This window comes from Euphorbia lathyris, chromosome 10 (genome assembly GCF_963576675.1).
Source record: "Euphorbia lathyris chromosome 10, ddEupLath1.1, whole genome shotgun sequence".
In the NCBI taxonomy this organism is placed as follows: Eukaryota; Viridiplantae; Streptophyta; class Magnoliopsida; order Malpighiales; family Euphorbiaceae; genus Euphorbia; species Euphorbia lathyris.
In genome coordinates, this window is record NC_088919.1 from 3,554,106 (window position 1) to 3,565,490 (window position 11,385).

At 33.2% G+C, this 11,385-nt stretch overlaps 1 non-coding gene across 1 annotated transcript; it reads right to left on the reverse strand.

Moving 5' to 3' along the window:
• Window positions 1-10,938: 10,938 nt before the first annotated feature.
• Window positions 10,939-11,045, reverse strand: LOC136210092 (small nucleolar RNA R71). Its single transcript, XR_010677800.1, has one exon. It is a non-coding gene; the product is annotated as a small nucleolar RNA R71 (small nucleolar RNA).
• Window positions 11,046-11,385: the final 340 nt, after the last annotated feature.

Genomic DNA, 11,385 nt, shown 5'->3' on the forward strand with positions numbered 1-11,385 from the left:
CTCTGATGCCTAAGTCAGTTTATGGAAAAGACTGGAGGATGATCACAATCAGTAAACAAAGTTGTAATGAAAGCTTAACGTAAAAATGAATGAATCTGTTTACTTCGAGCTGAGCTTACTCTATTTGTACCGATATTAAGCTATAAAAGACGGTTACAGATTATGGAGCGGGGCAGGCCACATGTCTCCTATTGATAGGAGGGACTGTGCCCAGATATCATCGTCTGATATCCCTCAAGGCCACTTGGCCCGTGATTTCCGGGATTGGATGTGATTACAACAACGACTGGATCCTTGATTGTGTCTAGTGAGACTTTCCGAGTCAAGCTTCTTATGCATAATCGTTTTGCTTTATTTGATTGAGGAGACGTTACATCTTCTATCTTTTGAGAGTAGGTTCAGACTTCTACGACGCTAGAGTTATATTTACTATATTGGATAACAAAACATATCACTTATTTCTATTTATAAACTTCCAAACCACAACAAATCACATACAATTTTTTTTTTTTAAATTTTTTATTTTGATTTTTAATATGTGAAATACGTCTCAACCTTAATATGTTATGGTTGTATGTGGAGCAGCAACTATGAATTATGTGGGTATAGATATACTATAGTTTTATTTCTTAAATTCTTTCTTTGCTCTCTCCATTTGCACCACTAGACTTGTCAATGGACACGTATTCATTCCGCAACTGTTTAATAACAACCAATCACATGCTCCCCTTCTTCTTCTATACTAGTATTACTTTTTATTTTATTATAATTTTCCATAAATTCTTTTATACTAGTAGTTTGGAATTTATTTAAATATATATGACTAGTTTGATAAGATTTTATAATGCCTTCAAATAAAGATATTATAAGTTTAGTAATAAGCACTGCCACTCCTTATAGATCATACCTAAGATTTCTTACCTAGAAACTCCCTTTTCGTTTAAACAATTGTTCTTTCTTTTTTCTATATATTCCTATTTGACATATTATATTATATGCTCTGAAATTGACTAATTTAAATTCCCTTTTTGACAATATATAAAAAGTTGCAATGGAGAATATTAATTAAAAAAAGGGGTATTGAACCCCAACTCAGCATCTACTCTTCCAATTTCATAAAAAAAAACATACTTAATTATTTTTATTTATTTACTATTTGTCACCATTTATTAGTATTAATTTACAAACAATGAATAGTAAGTATAATAAAAATAATAATTATTACTATTCATAATAATAAATTATTATATGTGATGCGACTGAATTTTATAATATTTTATAAGCCTATAATAAAACAAAAATAGGGTGAGGGGTTGAATTCCGATTAACCCGTGTTGATGTCTACTTCGGCTTTGTGGAACGATTTAAAAATGAACACAACAGTAAATCAGATTTATAATATAAACTTAGTGAATGAATGAAATAGTGTACCTTGTGGAGTGTTTTACTTTATATTGTGATCGAGCTATGAGAGGTGGTCTGATAGTGCTACGTGTCACCTACTGATATGTGAACGTGTGCCCGTAGAACGATTTTAGTATCCCTCAAGCCTACTTGGTACATGATTCACGGGATTGAACGTGGTTGCTGTAAGATGTTGATCTTTAATGAGGTCGATGAAGATTTCTTGAGCCAATACTGTAAGACTGGGTCGTACTAAGAGTATATTCTCGGAGATGATTCCACATGTTCTCTTTCTCGGACAATGGTTCAAACTTCATAAGTGCCACATGTATGTGTTTATATTCGTCTGATATCAATATGATTAACCGTAAAGTGAAATCCTAGCCACTAAAAAACTCTCAACTATTTCATTCAATTTTTTGGAGTTTTTTTCCAACTTTTATCCGAAAGATAAGTCCATTCTTTACTTTGTTTTTTCTTTATTGAATAATTTTTTTTATTAATATACTGTTATAGTAGGTTTACTACTTTCTCTTTTTTTTTGTTTTTTTTATATTTCTCTCTATATGGGCACTCGTGATCTGTCTCCATATAGATCTGACCATAAAGTCATTCCTAGATAAAAAAAAAACTATAAAGTCAATTCTAGCCATTGTGCCAAAAACAGTTTCAATCACTATCTACTACTGCTCTATCACATTCTATAATATTAAAGATGTAGATTAAACTTCTCTGATATAGTTCTGGATTAACATTTTTTAATTATTTACCATCAAAATGTATAATTCTTCTAGAAAATAGTAATAGTAATAACAATAATAATTATTTATTATCATTAAATTGGAAAGAAAAGTGTATTAAATATAAATATAGAGATAATAAAAGATGGGGATGGCACTATATATATAGTAGTCTGTTTTAAATGGTGCACTAAAAGCTCTAAGACAAGAAAAAGGAAGGTGATAGGATAGAGTGGAGAATTTTGGGCATTAAGTTATGTTTGATTAGTGGTAAATAAACTAGTATGACATATCTAATGTTGAAATTAACACAATAAATATATCATATTCATACATGGATTATGAAGTGGAATCACATTTGATATGAGGATTCATCCAACTATATATTTTAATCTTCCATAGCTATCCTTTTTTCTTTTATCATCACACTTCACACTTGTCTTAATCAATTAGATTATTATCATCTACTCCCAACTTTCTTTCTTTCTTTTTCACTTGTTATTCTTTTCAACCCATAGTCAATGTATTATAGTAGTGTTCGTATGGACCCTGATTGACTAAATAAATTTAATTAGATATATGGTTTATTAGAATCTTAGATGGAGATTAAAATCATCATTAAGCTTAGATCTAATAAGTCTTGATAATTGATTATATTAATTTAAGAGCATCTCCAAGAGATCCTTAGAGCATCTCTAACAAAGGGTGCTCAAAAGAGTGTCAGCTGATATGGCATTGAGTTTGACAACTCTTCAAAGGGTGCATACTATTGGAGTGATGGTAAGTGCCAAGAAGATTGCCAAAAGGTTGCAATTTTTTGCAACCTTGCTTCAAGGGTGGTCTACTTGAATACTATTGGTGTACATTTTTTATGACTTTCTCTCTCATTTCATTATTGGTTGACAATATTTATAATTAAAATAAATTATATATTAAGTAATGATTTGTGGGGTCATTGTAGCAACTTTTAAAGTTGCTTGGAGCATTTTTAAACAAAAGTTGCCAATAGTGAGGTGGATTATTAAATCAATAAAATATTATATTTTAGTATGATTTGTTAAGTTTTGGCACTCTTTAAGCAACCTCTATTGGAGAACCGGGTGCTTCTAATAATTTGTCCTATTGGAGATGCTCTTAGTGCACTCTTTAAAAAAATATAAATAATTGACTCTTAATGATTTAAGAGTGACTAAGACATATAATTTCAAATAACACTCTTCATATTCACTCTTTATTTATTATTTTAATGTGAAAATTATTAATTATTGTTATATTTACCAATAGTGAGAGGAGAGAGACTCATCAATAATAAATAACTAATAAAAAATAAAATAAGGAAGCACTAAGAGGTGGAAAGAGACTCTCTATTAATAAAGAGGGTGAGGATGTTCTTGGTGATTTGAGAGGCTACAAAAAGATTGTTAGAGCTGAGTTTTAACTATCCCTCTTTAAATTTTAACTTAAGAAATCAAACTAAGAGCCTGTTGGAGACCAGACAGAAAACATAATCCATATATTATCAACACTACTATGTTTTATATATGCTTTTTTTTCCTTTTTTTGGTTGGATTTACATTGTTATCTTTCTTTCTTTTAAAGAAATCTTTCTACTTGCATGCCTCACATTACTTTTCTATGATTTTTTCCTACGCCTCTTGGATGCAATATAAATAATAATCAACTTTATGAAAATATTATTATATTTTATGTATATATAAAAGGTAAAGTAAAAACTAGAAAAACCTTTGGAGGTTGATTTAAATTTTGATAAAGTAAATAACATTCAACATGCTATGTGACTTTAATTTTACTGATCATATAACACGTTAATTTGTTGAATTTTGCTGATGTGGTATATGTTGTAGTATAGTATCATGTGTCGTCGAGTATCAAACTGAAGAATGGATGTAGTTTTATAAGAAAGAAGAAAGTAGAAAATTAGTGTTGTAAATTGATATTAATTTCATTTACTCTGTTGTGAATTTATATAAATACAACAAAATTAATCTTTGCCAACAAAATCTGAATTAACAAATTAACCGATTCTCATGTAATTTGGATTAAAAAATAAAACATACTATTTTAAAAACCTAAATACAGAATAAAAGATGTGCAGATTCTGAATTCCAAAATATCAGCAATAAAAGATTGCACAAATCAACACTCACCCTTGCAATTTTTGCTGAAAACTCCAATCTTTGCTCTTAAATATTCAAATCTGTCTTTTGGCAAAACCTTAGTCATAATGTTTGCAAGTTGTTTCTCTGATTTACAATAAACCAGAAGAATTTCATTGTCCATCTAAACTTCTCTGAGGAAATAATACTTAATCTTGAAATGCTTAGTCTAGCCATGGATCGAGGGGTTGTTAGAAATGGAAATAGCTGCTTCGTTGTCAACGAACAATTGTATTGCCTCACTTTGAACATGCTTCAGATCTGCCAAAATTTTCCTCAGCCATAAGGCTTGATTGCCAGCTTTTGTTGCAGCAACATATTCTGCCTCCGCTGTGGATTGGGCCACCACATCTTGCTTCTTCGAACACTAAGAAACAAAGCTTGATCCAAGACTAAACAAATATTTATAAGTACTCTTTATATCATCACTTGATCCAACCCAGTCACTATCTGCAAAGCCATATAAAATTGATTTATCTACAAAACCATGTAAATTTGATTTATTTGCTGATGTAAACCAAATTCCACGATCAGTAGTTTTGTTGACATATCTTAACACCCTTTTTGTTGTTTTAAAATGCAACTCGCTTGCACAAAGAATAAATCTTTAAATCAAGCTTACAACAAACATGATATCAGGTCTTGTTGATGTGAGATACATTAAACAACCTACGAGGCTCCTATATAGCCCCTTATCAACTTTCTCTCCAACTTCATTTTTGCTTAACTTGATATTCTGCATTAAAAGGGTTGATTGGCTTGCAATTTCGCCATGTTGAATTTCTTCAACACCTCATTTGCATACTTTTGTTCCCCAATAAAAATTCCATGTTGAGGTTGCAGAAGCTCCATGCCAATAAAGTAGGACATTTCTCCCAAATCTGTCATTTCAAAAACCTTCATCATTTAGGCTTTGAACTGCTGCAACTTGGTTGAATTGCTTCATGTCACAAACATCAACATATAAAGAAATAACTAAAATATCAGCTTCAGAAATCTTTACGTATAGAGTTGTCTCACTCAAACTTCTTTCAAACACGATCTTCAATAAATGGTCATCAATCTTGTTGTACCAAGCTCTTGGGGCTTATTTCAAACCGTATAAGGCTTTCTTGAGTAAGTAGACCTTATTTTCTGTACCCTTTACCACAAAACTTTAGGCTGCTCAATAAAGACATTCTCCTTTAAATACACATTAAAAAGGTTGACTTTACATTAATTTGATGAACTTTCCATTTTTGTTGAGCTGATATTGCTAAACAATATCTAATCTAGCAATGGGTGCAAATGTTTCAGTGAAATCTACACCAAATTGTTGAACATAGCCCTTGACAACTAACCTAGCTTTTATGTTTATTGATGGAACAGTCAGCATTGAGCTTGGTTTTGAACACGCACTTCACACTGATAGGCTTCTTATGAGTTGGTCTATATGCACAAGTGTCCAAGTCTTATTCTTCTCTATCATTCTCAATTCTTCTTTCATCACTACAACCCACTTCACGTCTTTTGCAGCTTCACCATAACTTGTAGGTTCCATCAAAGTAACATTACATTTTTGATAAATTTCGGTTAATGAGTTTGTACCTCTAATTGGAGTATCATCAACTGATTCATCTGCAAATTCATCTTGGGTTGCTTCAAGAACGCCTTCTTTATTTTCTCCAGTCTCCACCTTTGACTTGTCCCAATTTCCTGATGCATACTCATCAAACTTGATGTCTCTACTGACAATCACTATGTTAGTTAAAGGTTAATAGACTTTGTAACATTTGCTGATGTTTTTATAACCTATCAAGATCCCAACTCCAGGTTTCTGCTCTAACTTGTCCATTTTCACATCAGGAAGATGTGTGTAGTAAATGCACATAAACACCTTCAGATTCTGAATAGAAGGTTTGTATCCATACCACACTTCAAATGCTGTTTTTCTCAACAAGTTCTTTGTTGGTAACCTATTTAGCAAATAAACAGCTGTGTTCGCAGCCTCTGCCCATAGCTTCGTAGGAAGTTTCTTCTCCAATACCAAACACCTAGCCATCTCCATTATTGTCCGATTTTTCCTCTCACTTACCCCATTTTACTGTGGGGGTGTATGGCACTGTTAGCTAATGTTCAATACCTGCATCTTCATAAAACTTATTGAACATATTAGATGTATACTCAATTCCATTATCAGACCTGAGTATCTTTATTTTGCAACCACCTTGATTTTCAATCCAATGTTTAAACTTCCAAAACATCATAGGAAATTCTGATTTCTGTTTTAAGAAATAAACCCCTCACATCTGACTATAATCATCAACAAAGTCAAGATAATACTTGCTGACGTTTAGGGATTGAGTTCTTATTGGGCCACAAACATCGGTATGAACAAGCTGAAGTTTTTCCGTTGCTCTCCAAACTTTGGTACGTGGAAACAACAATCTTGGTTGCTTCCCTAACTTACAAACTTCACAAATTCCACCTCATTCTTCAATTTTTGTAAAATATTCCACCAACTTCATTTTATCCATGTATGAAAGGTCAGAGTAGTGAAAATGCACTAACCTTTTGTGCCAAAGTTGAGATTTTTCAGCAAGACAAGGATATGCACTAGAATGAGGTTACTGCATATCTAATGAGAATTGTTTTCCTTCATCTTGACTGAAAATAGTTTAGCCCAAGTAGAATCAAATATTATGCAAGATTTATCTTTGAAAACTAGAGAGTAATTCTTCTCTAGGAGCTATCCAACACACAACAAATTTTGATTAATTTCAGGTACAAACAGAACATCATCAATGAGTTTTATACCTCAACTACAGTTAGTGGAAACATTCCCTTTTTCCTTTCATTTCAATACAGTATCCATTTCCAGTTTTAATTTTGGAAATATAAGTCTGATCAAGCTCCTTAAATAATGACTTATCATGTGTCATATGATTCGTGCAACCGTTACCTGTTAGCCAAGCTTCATGTTAAGCCCAAAATATACCTAAAATATCATCAATAATTACATCAATATTGCTACGAATTTATGCTATTTATAACTGTTTAGAAAGCTTTTACTCTCGAATATGTTTCTTTCTTGTAAGGTACATAAATATTTGGTAAAATCCAAATAGGAACGAAAAGAGCTAAAAAACAGAAGAAAAACCATACAAAAAGAGTCGAAGACGACAGAAATTAATAACGCCAAATCGAGGACGCGAACGAAAGCAGAAGAACAAAAAAACGTTCCGTGCCGCGACCGCGGCCCCCAAATTCACGGTCGCGACACGCGTTCCTCAACTTCTTCTTCCTTTCGTTTGAAGACCAATTGATGCTCCTCCATTCTCGGTACGAGCAGGAGTTTTTAGGGGCATAGTTGCACACTTTCGTTTTCGACGAAACGTGATCGTTCGGGTGGATAAAGACGTCCTTTCGCAACGGACACGATCCTTCACAACGGACACGACACTTCAATCAAGACTCTTCAACATCTATAAATAAAGAGTTGATGGAGAGTTGAAGATATATAGAAAAAGAGATTAGTATAGAATTTATGCAGAAATTCTGAATCAAGTGATTCAGAAGTTAGACTTCGATTCTGTTCAAAAGCAATATGCTTTACACACATTGTTTATTCAATAATAACAAGTTTAGTAGCGTTTAGACATTGTTCCAGTTTAGTTTTCATTTTGGTAGTAGACCGACCCAGTCTCTATTACGAAGATTCAACGAGAAGATTGAGTAGAGGATCCGCCCCTGAGCCTGACAAACTCTAACGTAACCCAAGGAAAGGATTGACAACCCGTTCACTTGCAAGTCGTCGAATGTTTCTATGCTCCATGTTCTCTGTAAACTTGTATCAATTTATATTTCATCTAATAAAGTCTGTTCTATTCGATAGATTTTTATGCAGCACTTATGGTAACCAATCCACTAAAGTGACTGCTGGTGTTTTCATTAAAACGTATTTAATTCAAAATCTTTACAAGGAAACTTTGTTGAACACTTAGGCAAATTATTGTCTCGAAAGAGTTTTAATTTGATTAAGGGCAACTATCCCGAAAGGGTTTTGTTATGTTCAAAGCCAATTAATTAGAGGTTCCGTCATTTATTTCATCTTTATAATTCGTACAAAGTTTAAAGTTGTTTTCTTTGCTTAATGCAAACCAATACATCTGTTTACTTTTCTAAAAAGTACTAAACGTTCCTATCTTGCAAATTCATTCTTAAATCAGAATATTTTCTAACGTTTTCATAATCTAATCTAATTCTCATTCTAGCAATTTCAAAACCAAAACCGATTAAACGATTTTCCATATTATAAACCTTAAAGTAAATTTAACCGATTGTACATAAGTTTTGTTTAAAAAACGTTCCCTGTGGGATCGATATCTTTTATTACTACAAGCGTATACCGTGCACTTGCGGAAATTGCTCAACACTTCACTCGAAGTACTTCCTACAAAACAAGTTATTGCAAATAAGTGATCCTCCTATTGTTGATAAGCTACTTGAGCTTGTTGCCCAACTTCTTATCCAGATCATGTTTAGAAAGCTTTTACTCTCGAATATGTTTCTTTCTTGTAAGGTACATAAATATTTGGTAAAATCCAAATAGGAACGAAAAGAGCTCAAAAACAGAAGAAAAACCCTACAAAAGGAGTCGAAGACGACAGAAATTAATAACGCCAAATCGAGGACGCGAACGAAAGCAGAAGAACCAAAAAACGTTTCGTGCCGCGACCGCGGCCCCCAAATTCACGGTCGCGACACGCGTTCCTCAGCTTCTTCTTCCTTCCGTTTGAAGACCAATTGATGCTCCCCCATTCTCGGTAGAGAATTTAATATTCTCGGTAAGAGCAGGAGTTTTTAGGGGCATAGTTGCACACTTTCGTTTTCGACGAAACGCGATCGTTCGAGTGGATAAAGACGTCCTTTAGCAACGGACACGATCCTTCACAACGGACACGACACTTCAATCAAGACTCTTCAACATATATCAATAAAGAGTTGATGGAGAGTTGAAGATATATAGAAAAAGAGATTAGTATAGAATTTATGCAGAAATTCCGAATCAAGTGATTCAGAAGTTAGACTTCGATTCTGTTCAAAAGCAATATGTTGTACACACATTGTTTATTCAATAATAACAAGTTTAGTAGCGTTTAGACATTGTTCCAGTTTAGTTTTCATTTTGGTAGTAGACCGACCCAGTCTCTATTACGAAGATTCAACGAGAAGATTGAGTAGAGGATCCGCCCCTGAGCCTGACAAACTCTAACGAAACCCAAGGAAAGGATTGACAACCCGTTCACTTGCAAGTCGTCGAATGTTTCCATGCTCCATGTTCTCTGTAAACTTGTATCAATTTATATTTCATCTAATAAAGTATGTTCTATTCGATAGATTTTTATGCAGCACTTATGGTAACCAATCCACTAAAGTGACTGCTGGTGTTTTCGTTAAAACGTATTTAATTCAAAATCTTTACAAGGAAACTTTGTTGAACACTTAGGCAAATTATTATCTCGAAAGATTTTTAATTTGATTAAGGGCAACTATCCCGAAAGGGTTTTGTCATGTTCAAAGCCAATTAATTAGAGGTTCCGTCATTTATTTCATCTTTATAATTCGTACAAAGTTTAAAATTGTTTTCTTTGCTTAATGCAAACAAATACATCTGTTTACTTTTCTAAAAAGTACTAAACGTTCCTATCTTGCAAATTCATTCTTAAATCAGAATATTTTCTAACGTTTTCATAATCTAATCTAATTCTCATTCTAGCAATTTCAAAACCAAAACCGATTAAACGATTTTCCAAATTATAAACCTTAAAGTAAATTTAACCGATTGTACATAAGTTTTGTTTAAAAAACGTTCCCTGTGGGATCGATATCTTTTATTACTACAAGCGTATACCGTGCACTTGCGGAAATCGCTCAACAAGTTTTTGGCACCGTTGCCGGGGAACGCCAAAATTTTTGACAAAATTTTAAATTTTTCGTGTTTTATTACGAATCTAGGTTTATTCATACTTATTCAAACTTTTATATTTTATTTATTTTCAATTACTAACATATTTATTTTTCAAATTCTGTTTTGTAGGTAGTTTCGGTTCGTGCGAAATTTCAAGTTCATGCGCAGTTCTCGAAGTTCAGGCACGTCACCAGATCCTATTGACCCAGAAATTGAAAGAACTCTTAAAAAGAACAAGAAAGAAAAGAAAAAGAAAAACAAAACCCCAATAAAAACTAGAATTACCGAGCCAGAAGTTATGGCCACACTTATGGATTACGCTAGGCCAGGAGTGGCCGGTGTAACAAACAGTATAGTTAGACCCCAAATTAATGCAAACCAATTTGAAATTAAGCCTGCGTTGCTTAATATGTTGCAAAATAACGTAACATTTTACGGGTTACCTAACGAAAATCCTAATACCCATTTGACAAATTTCTTAGAAATTTGTGACACTTTTAAAATTACTGATGTAACTGCAGAAGCAATCAAACTTCACCTTTTTCCTTTTACTTTGAAGGATCGAGCCAAAGAATGGTTAACTTCTATGCCAGCCGCAACATTTGAGACTTGGGAGCAATTAGCCCAAGCATTTTTATCAAAATTTTTTCCTTTAGCAAAAACCGCAAGAGTCATTAAAGAGTTAACATCTTTTTCTCAAAATGAAAATGAAACTCTTTATGAGGCTTGGGAACGTTTTAAAGAACTTTAATGTTTATGCCCACACCACCAATTGCCCGCTGAACTTTTAATGCAAACATTTTATAATGGATTAAATCCTACGACTAGAGGTTCATTGGATGCTATGTCTGGAGGGTTATTCATAAAGAAAACATCTGCCCAAGCAAGAGAACTTTTGGAGGAAATGGAAATCAACAACAGTATGTGGCTCGCGGAACGTGGACACGTACCATTAGCGAAACCATCATCCTCAACTACTTCATCAGTTAAAGGTATAGTGAATCTTGATCCAGTAGCGATGTTGCAAGCCCAATTTTCTGCCTTATCGCACAAAATTGATAAGTTTATGGCACCGTGTAATCCTAATGGTAACTCAATCCATACGGATGTGGAT